Raw genomic sequence first — 14,115 nt, forward strand, 5'->3', positions numbered from 1 at the left:
TCGCGGTGCTTTATGTACCGCCCCACTCTCGAACCCGATGCTCGGCACTTGTCGGCTCCTCCGAATGGACCCTTTCGACCAATCGTGATTACGACTTGCGCAGGTAGAGATCCGTTCCCTTCGTCCCTGAATCGTAGCTTGGATTTATCTCGACACTGTGTCGGAGATCGATACGAGAGAGCCGCTTACGAGTTTCATCGAACTTCTCAACAAAAATTGCGATTCTCTACCATAGATCACGCTGTATTATTCCACGTGTGCTATTCAGTCGATCGGAATATAATTTCGTTTTTTGTGCAGAGATGGCAATGCTTTCATATAAATATTATAATAAATAAACAGAAAATACGTATCACATGATATTGTGTATGAAATATGTGTGAGGATCTCTCTCTCGACTTCTCGAAAAGTGTAAATAATTGCAAATAAATATTGTAAATATAGTGTTAAGAAGTAGATTTAAGTAGCTGTAAGGTAGTAGTAATTAAGAATTTTTAAGTTAAGCGATAGTTGTAAGGAATCTAGAATAAGGGTAGAGTAAGAAAGGAGATCAGATAAGGAAAAGGAGGAGAAATGTAAGGAATTTGTAACCCGGGGGTGATCAAATATAGAGTTATATATATTACATGATATTTTTACTAACATATTACTCGATTTACAGTAGTGGAAATGTGAAATATTTATTGGGTTGGGGAAAAAATTTCTTCGTATCCACCCGATAGATGCTCTTACCATGTCATAACTCTGTTAATATTAATTGAATCTGGCATTGGAAGAATGTCGAATTCTGAGTAAAAAAGTGTTGACCTTCATTAGCCCCAAACGTAATAATTAACGAGTAATTTTGCTTTATTTCCTGAAAATTTTTTATTAATGCACGAGGGACTAAATAGAGGTCCAGTGTAATATTTGAAATAGTACATGTGTATTTGAATACAGTCTTGGGAATCTACGTGATTAAAATTAGCGCGTGCTTGTGCTGCCACCTAGCGCTCCGCTCGGTAAGCGCGACCGTCACTACACACAACATGTCGGCCCTAACCTGTCAAAAACTCTGAAAATCGCTCAACTGTAAACACCCATAACTTTTGAACCATTGATCCTCCAGGATCTAAACATGGATTTCTCACATCTTCTCGTCCAAATCTACTGAATAACATAGGAAAGAGGCATACATTTCTGGTTACGCGAGGAAAAGAGCATCCAATTAATTTTTTTAAGTACCAGTCTTTAACCTGTATGAATACATTTACTTTTTACGTTTTAGATGGAATGAATTCGTATATTTAGTAACATTTATTTAAATGGTATACCATATATTGTAGTTAATAGGATGTATAAACTCATTAGATTCTTGATAGTCAATTTCTTTGTACTCCGCCTTCTGTAAAGTTAGTGTTTCAGTTAACTATATTACTGGTAAATTGAGTCTCGAGGATTAAACTTCCTTCATAGTTTGATAGCTATGGAATTAAGCGTCTTCTGTCGAGTTCCATTGTCTTGAATACTGAGGGAAATTCGATGGTAATGTTTTCGAACTTTGATTGGCAACTCTTACTACGTTTGTTAACATTCTGGCAGCTTTATTATTAAGAACATAAACCAACTCTTCATAATTTTAGTAGGATTGTCTCCCATGTGTATTTACATTCTGGCAGGTTTATTATTAAGAAAATAAAAAGACTCTTTATGATTTTATTGTTTATAGAAAACCGTAATGTTTTTATTCAATTTCGTTGAAAATGTTCTAATTTCAGTTCATACAAGCAAGTGTTCTTTGTATACAAATCAAAATTCATAGAGAATTGCGTACAACTATTAGACCGAACAATTCATAAATTTACAAATTTAGATTTGCTATGTAACTAATTTTAAGTATCACAAAATTCAAGATCATTAATGTTGTTATAGTATTTCGAATACGGTGTAAGTACCTTTTCTAAATGTAAATGTTAAAAATCGTGTCAAAGCATCTTTAATATTAACAATTTTGTAACTTATACTTAATATTTTAACTTTTTTATGATTCATTATTATTAATTGGGTTTTTCACACTTTCTACAGATAGAAAGACAAACAATTTTAGTTTCCTACATTCTGACTATTTCTTGAAGTCGTCACAATATAGATTGGTTTGATTACGGTTCATACACGTTTATCTAAAGTGGTATCAAACTTAAGAAAGTCACGATCGTTCGTTTTTTTTTTAAAATATACAGTAGCGGACAAGAGGAAGTTTATAATTGGAGTTTCTGTATACGAGTAGGAGAGAAAAAAATTTCTTCTATAAAAACGTACACTTTTGTTGTTTATAAAGTTCCAAGAGCCAAATTGCAAAAAAGGGCTCTGTACGGGATCCCGCAATAATGCAGAGAATATTTCAACACAAAGAGCATCAAAAAATATTGCTTTTTCGCTAAATGCAGCCTGCCCGCGTGATCGAAAAATCAATGTGTTTCATATTCTCTGTCAGTGTCTTTCCTGCGAAAAGCATATCTGCTTCTCTGTTTTCGTAGTTCACCTCGATTGGCGCTGTTAATGTTACTATTTCCGCTTCGGCGCACCCTTACACACTTACACTTACAATTATCTTACACTAAATCAAATTTCTCAAAAACTGTGCGTCTAGGGGAAAAATTAATGGCCGATTCGGAATCAGCGCAAAAAGCTCAATAAGAATCACCCAACAGTGATTGTTGAACACAAAAAAGTTTGATTTTGTTGGATAGTTTAATAGGAGTGTAATACCTATTCGACTGAATTGGTAAAGCATAACGTTTTTGTTGTTTCCGACAATATTAATTATAGTTTAACGAAATTCGAAGCTGAAGCGCTTGATAGAGCATTTAGCTGTGATTATCGGTGTCATTTCACAGAAAATCAATTCAACGTAAACGAAGCGGAGCTCGCTCGAGTGAACGTTATTTAATAAGGTTTAACAGCGAAACGTCGTTTTGAGAATCAAAGGCGGAGCAGCTCCGTGAATTGTAATTCAATTTCAAGTTCGAAATCAAGGTGCCATTCAGACGACGGAATCGAATTAACACTTTCAAAGTCGTCAGTTGTTCCGTCAATCGTCCGCCGTTCCTTGAAAAATGTGTCACGACAACGCTCTTCAACATTATCTGTTCTCTGTAAACTTTATTTATACGAACGGCTGTTCGCGACTTTCACTGTAACGATTGCAACGTCGCAAACGTAATTGCACAAACGGTCAATGAACGAACGACGAAGGTCACTGAAAACAGAGCGGAATTCGTGCGTTTCGAAAGGCGGAATTTTTATTTTCAAAATGATTTTATCTTTGCTGTATACTAGGTGCACAACCTATCTTACAATTACATGATTATTGTATTATATGTAGATTGGAATTGTATAATGTATTCTTTCTTACTTTTTGAAGATGTTTACAAAGATTGGTTATTTAAAACGTAAGTCTTAAACCTACATAAAAAATTGCAGAACTAGAAGTTCACGTTGTGCAGCAAACCAATTTTTCCAACTTCTCAAAAAAGTTCAAATCGTATGGTCCATTATTAAAAAAGTTATCGTCTTTTCACGAGTATCCGAATATTATTGGAAGTCATTGTATGTATGTATGTATATCACATTTCTAATTGCAGCAATAATACTCTTGTATTTAATAAGTAATTTTACAATTGTTCAATTATCCTCGGTCCCAATTAGTTCGGATAATCGAGGTTCTACTGTAGTCTAAAAAGTTAATATGATTTTGTAGATTTATAACGACAGCATGTTTTAATTTCAATTGAATCCTTCCAACCGTCGAAATAATCACCGCTATATTCAATATTCCTTTTTCTAATATAAAAATATTGCAGATTTATCATATTGTATATGTATCTTTTTTTCAATTATCGCTGTGTTAATCACTGCGAGTCGTATTCGATTGTAAATACTTTTATTCCATAATATGTCCTGGAAATAGCAATCATCAGATTATTATCATGTCGCAAGCCTATATGTACAAAGCGTCGTTAAAAATTGCAACATCAACAAAGAGTAATGCCTGAAAGAGTTTCGTATGGACGACTAATGTGGCAAATAGTGAAAACAGGTCTATTTGAAAAGTAAACGGTTTAATATTCAAGCCTAGGTAAATTCTAGCCTAGGTCTGTGAAAGTTGTTCAATATACCAAAATAATAACACTGTCCAACAAATTTCAACTTTTTTTACGTTCCCTAATTACTGTTGGGTCCTTCTTATAGAGTTTTTTGCGCTGATTCCGAATCTGTTTTTAATTTTTTCCCTATACGCACAGTTTTTGAGGAACATGGCTTTGAAAAAAAACATATTTTTCAACTTTAAACAAATATTGTGATGTTATTATAAAAGATATTGAATTGTTCTTTGCAGCGAAAGATTCTGTAGACTTTCCCGAATACAGTGATATCCAATATTAATACATTCGTCGTGTAAAACTACATTTATTTTGATTTTATAATAAAAACCGCAAGAACTTTCTTTCCAACCTAATACAAATCGAAATATTATTACAACCGATGATTGGACATCTTAATATGCACAGAGTTATTTATCGCTGATTTGATCGCAGACTTGCGCCTCAACTTCAACTTCGAGTATCCGCATATTGCAAACTTTCGGGCCCCGAAATCACGAGTACCCGAACTTTATAAACTTTCAGGATCCCGACTCGATTCCGAACAAATTTTCCGACCCGACCCGAACCAGAAATTTCGAGTACTCGCACACCCCTAACAAATACTAGAAAATATGTATGCAGAACGTTAATAAATAAAAAATTGTCTGATTTCTTGACAAACATTTCCAAACAAAGATCCAAACGGAGATCCCCTTAACTAGTCGAGGATGTGTAACAAACGGAACGTGAAACAAACCACGACGCCAACAAACGGCATTCGCACATCGTCGAGTCATCGAGAATGAAAGGAAAAAAACTTAAAGAATCTCAATTGTCCATCAAGTAAAATGAGGAACGGCATTGGTCGATATTACGTGAGAAACGTTGACGTTCAACAAGTCGCTCCAGTAAGAGGAAACCTGTAGCTTCAGAGTATTCGGTTGAATTCTAACTTGCGAGCGGACTGTTTGTGCGAGACTTGTGGATTAATTATTTATAATACGATTCAGCGTTTTATAACGTTCCGTCGTCGGGACGTTAATGAAACATGGTAGGCGGTTCCGAGCTAGTTAATCCGTGAGCTGCGTCAACGACTCGAAGCGGAATCTGGTCTCGTTCACTTCTGTACCTTCCGTGTGTATTCCCCCTTCTGCGTCACGGGGAATTCTCCTACCAGGAATCTCGAGCGGACCAATACGCTGATTCATTGTAAGAGGGAAAACGGAAAGATCAAGATAAAGGCTCACGATTCTGTGATCGTGACACAAATTATGTATGTATGCTCTCCTCGCACTATATGCACGTGCATACTAGGTGTCCGGAAACCATCGACCGAGAAATAACATTGGAGAATATTCACGAAAAATTAGCCACTCCCGGTTTTAAAGATTCCTGAAGGAGGTACACACTCGTTCACCAGGATTGCAAGGGTGCGCCTTCTCAGTTCTCGATAACGCAAAGATGGAGTTTCTCAGTAATCAAAAGCGCTAGATAAAAGATCAATCTAGGCCGCGATTGCTCTCAGAAGTCTTCTTTTTACGTTTACGAGGCGTATTTTGCATTATTCGGTAGCATTAGCTGTCGCAGCTCTATGAAAACAGCTACATACGCAGCTGTATGCTTCCGAATAATGCAAATTACGCCTCGTAAAACGTAAAAATAGGAAATTTCGGGGCGACTACGGCCTTGATTGATCTTTCATCTAGCGTTTTTGACTACTGGAAATCCCCATCAAAATTGTGTTACGGATGATGAACAGGTGTTCAATATCATCTCTGACAGGAACCATCCTAGATAAACGAACAGAGCTACCCTAGATAAATCTACATAGCTGTTTAGTTTAGTTTAGGGCCCAAAATCGTCGTTGACAAAATACGAATGTTCACTTGAAGGGTACTGACAAGTACCACCCGTCATTGCAGGGCTATATAAGCCCATGCATTTCTACTCTCGTGGGCTAGTACTGTCGTAATCACGAATCGTGTCGCGTCGTGCTGCATCTCGGAAGTCAACTACCAGTGAGATCGGGCTAAAGTTCCCCTTCGAATCAAAGTTTAACCGTATAGATTCCGCGAGTTCGGTGTAAAATCTATTAGGCAGTGATAAAGTTGCTCCGAGACCCCCGTATTGCCAGTGTGTCAACACCGTGCATCTTAGTTTAGGTAATATCATCTTTCAATTCTTTCTATTCTAAATTCAATCCATTCGCGACAATTACACAATTGTAATACGAATTCTTATAGAAAGAATATATTTGTGTTCTTTGATAATTAACGCAAATTCATTAAACCCATAATTATCGTCCAATATCCTAATCAAGTAATTGAACGTCCCCACACGATACAATCTTACCGCTCGGATTGTATCAATTAAATTATACTAGTTACGAGGCTTACTAATTATCCTAGCGACTCCCTGATTTCACATCAGGTTCCTTCGCGACATTCCAATTGTCCAAACAGAGATTTATCCAACCTAGTGACTCCCCAGTTTCGCATTGGGTTCGTTCACGAAAACTATACTATCCTAGCGGCTCCCCAATTTCGCATTGAGTTCGTCCGCATCCTAACAGCTCCCTGATTTCGCATCAGGTTCGTCTGTGCTCTTATCCAACCTCCCAGCGGCTCCCCAATTTCGCATTGGGTTCGTCCGCGTCGTTATACAACCTCCTAGCAGATCCCCGGTTTCGCATCGGGTTCGTCTGCGCGTCGTTCCTAGTAACTCCCCAATTTCGCATTGGGCTCGTTCACGAAGTTTCACCTTCCTAGCAACTCCCTGATTTCGCATCAGGTTCGTCTGCGTTTGACTCCATTCCTAGAGGCTCCCTGACTTCGCGTCAGGTTCGTCCTCGCTGTCTATAATCCTAGCGGCTCCCCAATTTCGCATTGGGTTCGTCCGCGTACCTTAACTAACAAATTGATACCATATTCCTAGGGTAACAACCCTTCGCCGGCCACTCGTGTTAAACAAATGTGAAATATATTAAGTTAAAAATCATTGAGAAGGAACTATTTTTTTATATATTCAGTTCAAATTTCATTGCCATATCTTCAGTGGTTTAAGAGTTATTTAAAAATGTCGCGTACTCTCTTCTTCAATCGAGCCCACTGTGCGACGCCTTCGTCGACCTGGCAGAAAATTATTCGAAGGATTTATATTCGAAGAGTTTCCACGAATAAAACCACTTTATTAGAAATTTCTATCTAGATGAAATTTTTGCCCAACTCTGATTTGCATGTATTATGTAAGCGATAGAAACGGAACGCATCCTCTACTGTTGGGTGCCTCTTCTAATTTTCATTTCAATCTACTGTGTAGAACAACAACGCTGCAGTATGTACGATAAAACGCGGACTCGAATGCACCAGTTTTACGATAGTTTCGTTCCTTGCATTCTGGTAATTCAATAATTGCCATGCTCAACGAATGTTTCTACAGCAGATAATGCGCATCTAGTATCAACGATACGGATTTACTTTCACGCGGAGACCTTGCATTAAGACTCGCCCACGTATATCATTAACCAGCCTCATCGAGGTAACGACTTATTAATAATACATTGCTTCACCGATATGTTTCTGTTATGGTATATAATTTTAAATGAAAACTAAATAATTATCCTATTTACTAAAGTTAATAAAACTTCGACACACAGTGACTCAGCTATGTGTGCCACCTAAATTATTACTTGCAAACTGTTTGGTATATGAAGCAATGTAACAATTTTTTAATTTCTATTTTGCTTTTTTTACCGAGATATTAAGTTCGTAATCTTGAGTTCGTTTATCGTAAACGGGCAATTTTTATCTTGCAGTTGAAGAGAGAATTGAGCTTGGAGTGAAAATCCTAAAAAAATTTCTTTAATTCTTTTTACACAATAGTACCATACAACTTTCTTCTTGAGATATTTCACGAAACAGAAAATATTGAAATTCTTTCAAGGGTTGATTTTACCCCTTTAATGCGAGAAGTAGCACGAAAAAAATTTTTAATATGATGTATAAAAGGTTCATAATTTTTTGTATTTATGGGTTCGACAACTTTCCTTGTTAGTCTCTGTTAGACTTATTGTTAGTGACATTGGCAGCCCCAATCTTTTTAATTTAACGTCCAATGGTAAAAAGTAACGAATTTTGGTCGAACATTATAAATATTGTATTGCATATGTTACACAAATATTTTAATTGTGTGTGATATGCATGTGTTCATATGTGATTATTGTTCACAATGAGTATTGTGTACAATTTTAAACCTACGATGTCTACTTGCAAGGTGTGTGATTAGCGGAAATGAAATAAATTGTAAGTGTCCGTGAGAGGAACAGCTTCCTAAAGCTGTTTGAACTTTCATTTGCAAAAATGTGTGATAAGGAGTTTTTGAACATACGAAGAACATACGAAGTTCAATTCCGTTTTTTAAATTAGAATTATACACTTTTCTATGTACTATCTAAGGGAGGCATGTTAATGGCCTCATTAAGAATTATAAATTAATTAGAGGGCCGCAATAGAAAAAAGCAGAATCGAAATGAAAAGGAAACACTCTTCTTGTTAACATTGCTGTTACACATACAAAATAACATAGTACAAAAGTTGTTTTTTGTCAGAGAATGTTACACGTACAATCTTATCAGTGGTAAAAGATTTCAAAATGTAAATGTGTCAAACAAGCCTGAAGAAGAGAGATAGCAGAGGGCTGAAGAACAGAAAATCACAGAACACCACGTTTCTAAAGTCTTTTAACAAGCAATGATCATTGTACAATGAAGATTAAAATTTAGTTGAACAGTTACCTTGACGACGTATTAATTCGTTTGAGGAATAAAAGACACTGAATCCGAGTGATCCGACAAGAGGTAGAATAAATGCATAGAAGAAACGGGGCGCTATATAAAAGAACGAGGTCTCCAAGGTGGTTAAAACAGAAAGGAGGATAAAGTGGCCGAGTTTTCTCGGCGAGGGAGGATTTCTTCTTTTCTCGTTCTTTCCCCTCAACTTTTACTCCGTTCAGCTTCTCACACTGCACTATCGTTACCCTCTTCAATACGCCTCCCTTATTCAGACGTCGAAAAGCCAAGAAACGAATGTACATCTTTCCTCGATACACTGTGCCGTTGTCATGGTTACCATTGCCTTGGATAATCTTCTGCCTCTTAGGACATGTCTCCCGTTATATCATGCCATTTTATTTCTCATTTCAGTGAAAGCGTTCCACCATCCCGAATCGACCCCCGTTAGAGCGTCTTGATTGATGTGCCACGTTGCTACATTTTTAACAAATTCAGATGATTGCAATGAAATATTACTACGTCCTAACACATATTATCGCGCTTCAGTCATCATACTTGCTGGTTATTTAGCACAGGCGTAAAACTGTTTACGGAACAACGTCAAGAGACTATAGTTCGTAATGGAATCCTTTTTAACCCTTTGCATTCGGAGCCATTTTACATAACCAGAAAATTAAACATTTCCTCCGACCTAGAATATTTCCATTCCCTATGATTTTTTAAAAATTTTATAGACATGATATTGGTATAATATCTCATACAATACCTAAACGTTTAGTAATTGATTATCAGAAGCATGCTATAAAATGAAAGAATATTATGAAGAAAGAAGTTGCAACAAAAGAAAAATATAATCGTGATTTTGTAATTTAATTAATAATAATAATAATTAATGTACTAATTAGTGGTGTTTATTGTTTATTTTCTTTTGTGTGCGTACATGTACAGAAATCGATTTAGTAGTAATAATCGCTTAATTTTCAATTGTGCTCTGAATTTTATTAACATGGGTTTTCCTCTATAGGTGAAACTGTCATTAACAGACAGAAGGATTTGAGTGTAGAAGGGCAATTTCCTGGTGTCCTACGGTCCAGCGTTCCCTTTGACTAAAGTTGTTCAGCTGTTCTATCCTACAAGAATCCATAGCCTTCGAATCGTTGGAGCCTGTACCCTTCTGAATGCTTTGATCATTCTTATGTTATTAACATGTCTTGTCCAAATTGTTACATTACCTTATTTCTCTGAGTTATTAGAAAATACACATAAATAATTGTACAATAAAAAGTATCATATTAAAGTAACATGGAGATAAGTACGGGATTTAAGGGATTTAATCAAATTTCATGCGATCTGCTTTATACAGTATTGGAAAAATTATTATTTACTGCATAATTTACACACATATCTCTAGGGATAGGACCTAAAATATCACTTGAATAACTCGGCTACTATTGGCGTTAGGAAGATATGCATCAGATGAAACTTACTTGGATATTGAGGGGGCATTAATCAGATGTTAGTAGCTTTTTTGTAGGTGGACGCGTAATGGACATATGAAGGTCAACTTCATTTTTTAAAATGGAACTAGGTATTTTTTAATACATCAATCGATGCAGCTGGACATTCGTTATAGAAAAGTATTTCGACGTACGTCGAAAAGTTAAAATAGTTCAGGAGATATTTCAATTTAAGTAACTTGTTACAGGCATTGTTATAAAAATCCTTAACGCTATGTCTAGATTTGGATACGTGTTTTGTAATAAGAGTTCGTAATTTTTTTGCAAGATTTGAAAAGCGTCCAAGCGACCTTCAACCGGGTCGCTATCCTTTGTTTTGCGCACCAAACCCGGTTGCGCCTGTGGCGGGCGCCTAAGGATTCACAAGTTAATCATTGAACGACATGAAAGCTGCCCACTACTTAAAATCCACAAGGCATGTCTAATATCAACAATATGGAATTATCGAGTAGAAGGGGACCATGCCTTTTCACTTTAGTAATTGAAACTATTCACTGTGTAATACATACAATAGAAGATAGATAGGATTGAAAATTTTAAGAATAACTGGCTATCCAATTGTATCACTTGTATCATGTAATAAATAATTATTTTAGCATATCGTTCCTTAATTTTCCATTAAGTATCTAGATCTTGATGTTATAGTGTTTTCTAAAGACAAAATCATGTTAATGCGATTAACGGTCAAAAACAGGGGAAGCTTGACGTGAAAGAAGCAGCGAATTATTCTCGGCCATTCGTTTCTTCTCTGGCAAGCACAAAAGCTATCGGCAAATGTAATGCATTATGTATGAGTACGTGATATTGAAGTAAAATGGCTCCGTTTCAGAAAATGAAGCCCCTTTAAGCACTATCATGACAGAAGGCAATACTCACCAATCTTTGTTCTACTATATTTCTCCTGATTTTCAAAGAAGGTTCCAAAAGACTTATTAAAAAGTGGAAAAATGGAATACTCTGTTTGGTGCACGTTTTACCTACTTGCAATGTGTTTACAGAAACGTAAATATTACGGTTTCGTAGAAAATTGTTTGTCCACGACCAATAACAGTTATTTCTATAATATAACGACGGCTTTTAATGCAAACTAATAGTTGCTCTTTTTATTAAGTTTACTCGCATTTCTCACATTCGTTTCATAGTGTTCGTAATATTCTTTTTCGTCGAATTTATTCTTTCGAAGGGATGAATATAACAAATAGGATATAAAAGTGTGTAGGAAGACTGACAATATAATTATTATAAAATATACCTCACACAAGATCTAAAATAAACTCTAGTAGACTACTTGAAGCTAACTAATATTTGTATTCAACTAACAAATATGCGCTGGATCTTATAACAATAAATTACAATTGGTTTAGCTAGAAGATCTTATATGCACGCTTCCTATAAACTCACATGTCCATGTACTTTCTCGTGTACGTCAGAGAAAAACACTGCTTTTCTTTGGTGGATTATTTATGTAACAGCTTCAATAAAATGATCTGAATTTTCAACAAACATTTAATTTTTTTTGTTTACCAGTGTTTCTATAATTTTAGTCGTATTTTCATTTCCTCTTTTCTTTGTAATTTGCCCGATAGATGACATCTAAAGAGCGGAGATCATGTTTTATGATATTTTCGTGGCATGTATCTTCATCTCCAAAGTTATTTGAGGCTGCATATTCACACATTTTCTTCCGCATATTCACTTTTTGAAATCCATTGAAAGATAACCGCAAAAGTAGCACATTTTCAGGGTAAATATTACGATAGCATATTTTTTATTTCTACTTTAAATTTCGTATCATGCTTTATATCGTGAAAGCAGCAAAACTCGGAAGGAAGGATTGATGCAATGAGAAACTGAGCACAGAATGAAAGAAAATTCCAGCACAAGGAAATTCCATTAGTGTGAAGAGTAAACCGGAATCTGAAGTGCTCACTTCTGTATCCACGTGAAGAGGGATTAAACGAATCAGTACAGCGCGTAGCGTGGTGGATTGAATGATCTTCAATACACCATTGTGCGTGCCATCACTTCAAATTTAATGAGCTTTAACTAGGTAACTACACAATTCTTTTCTCTTATTGACCGAAGGGCCAATAATATCCGGGGTTGTAACATAAATAAGTTCGGTTATCTTCAACATCTTGTTTTCATTTATTAACAAAGTACAGAATTACAAGCAGTCAATTATAAATTCGTTGCCTCACATGTAAACATCACTGTAGTGGTTTCTATGTAATCGCAGTTACATAAAATTGTAATATGTTAATAACGTTGATAAGAACAGATTTTATCTTTTCATTGCGACATACTATACATATTCTACGCATATACTATACATATAATAATGAAATGTCTCACAGTCTCCAAAAATTTAATTTTACTAATGCAAAAGGCAAATTATGTATAATTATTGCAAAGTATATGTATAAGATAACACACATTAAAAATAAGAAAAAGCAGCACTTAAACAACAATTTAACACACACTGGATAAAGGAAATTGAAGTTAAAGAAAAGACAAGAGAAACTACTATATTGTATGTAACTATCTAAGTATGCTGTAAATATTTCGCTGTTTATTCTCTGATCCGAATATGACATGTGAATTTAAATTTATAATTACGCAGTAAGTTTGTAATTATGGTTTCATAAATACTACAAAATTTTGACTCTATTACGCGTGTTTAAAGTATTTTTCAATTTCAGGAAATAAACTATACTTGTACCAGAGAGGAATAGAGAGTGGCCAGTGTGGCCAGGTCGAGAAAATCGAGGGGAAACAAGTACCCCCTCCCTGATGACCAGACCAGTCTACGGCACGGGCACCGTGGTCTACGGTCTTGGAGTGTGCGCATGGTGCTGGAATGGGATAGTGGAAGGGAAAAAGGAGGAGAGTACGTGCAATCCGTTCGGATTGCATCTAGCCACACTGATTTGGTCGTGCCACTTTTGTCTCTGCATTATGTTTAGTCTGGAACAGCTCCTACATCATCTTTAGCATGGAACAGAACCTACATCATCTTTAGCAGGAAACAGAACCCAGTTTACTGTTATTAAATCTGTGGCATGGATCAGAACAAGCTTCAACCACCGACCAGATACTATTATCACAGACGCGATATAGGAATAGACCTGACACCTTATGGGACTTGGCACCGACGAGATACTATTAAAGACTGCCAGCCCCTGTGCTATTCAGCGGGACCAGTAAAGGTGCGTTTATACCGAGTTTCCCGCGGGCCGCTGCCCGCGGACGTTTGCCATACATTTCGAGCGGGTTGACCGTCAAAAAAAGGTCTCTATGGGCTCAACGCCTCCACGATTCGTTTAGGTAAACTACCGATAGCTTCCCTTTAAAGGGAATAGAGACCCACAGAGACCTTTTTTTTGTGCCACGCACAGCGGTGCACAGCGGGCCCGTCAACCCGCTCGAAATTTATGGCAAACGTCCGCGGGCAGCGGCCCACGGGAAACTCGGTATAAACGCACCTTAAGCGGGCGCGACCGGGCGCGGGGATAACGTGGAACTTACAGTGATCTGAAATACCACATCCCTGAAAGTTCTAAATAGTGCCAAAACATCGTCTGAAATATGGCGGAGAATGTAATATTTAAGAATAATCGATATGGTTTCGTGATAATTCGACTTCTCACCGATGCGTCGCGATTAGAGTCTCCTCAGTGGTCTT

The 14,115-nt window shown here is 36.5% G+C and overlaps 1 long non-coding RNA gene across 1 annotated transcript; it reads left to right on the top strand.

Annotated features, from left to right (window-relative positions):
* The first annotated feature begins 6,057 nt into the window (after positions 1-6,057).
* LOC143208236 (uncharacterized) lies at positions 6,058-13,622 on the top strand. Its single transcript, XR_013008876.1, has 4 exons — positions 6,058-6,286; positions 12,017-12,174; positions 12,246-12,480; positions 13,133-13,622. It is a non-coding gene; the product is annotated as an uncharacterized LOC143208236 (long non-coding RNA).
* The last annotated feature ends 493 nt before the right edge of the window (positions 13,623-14,115 follow it).

Source organism: Lasioglossum baleicum, chromosome 4 (genome assembly GCF_051020765.1).
Source record: "Lasioglossum baleicum chromosome 4, iyLasBale1, whole genome shotgun sequence".
NCBI lineage: Eukaryota > Metazoa > Arthropoda > Insecta > Hymenoptera > Halictidae > Lasioglossum > Lasioglossum baleicum.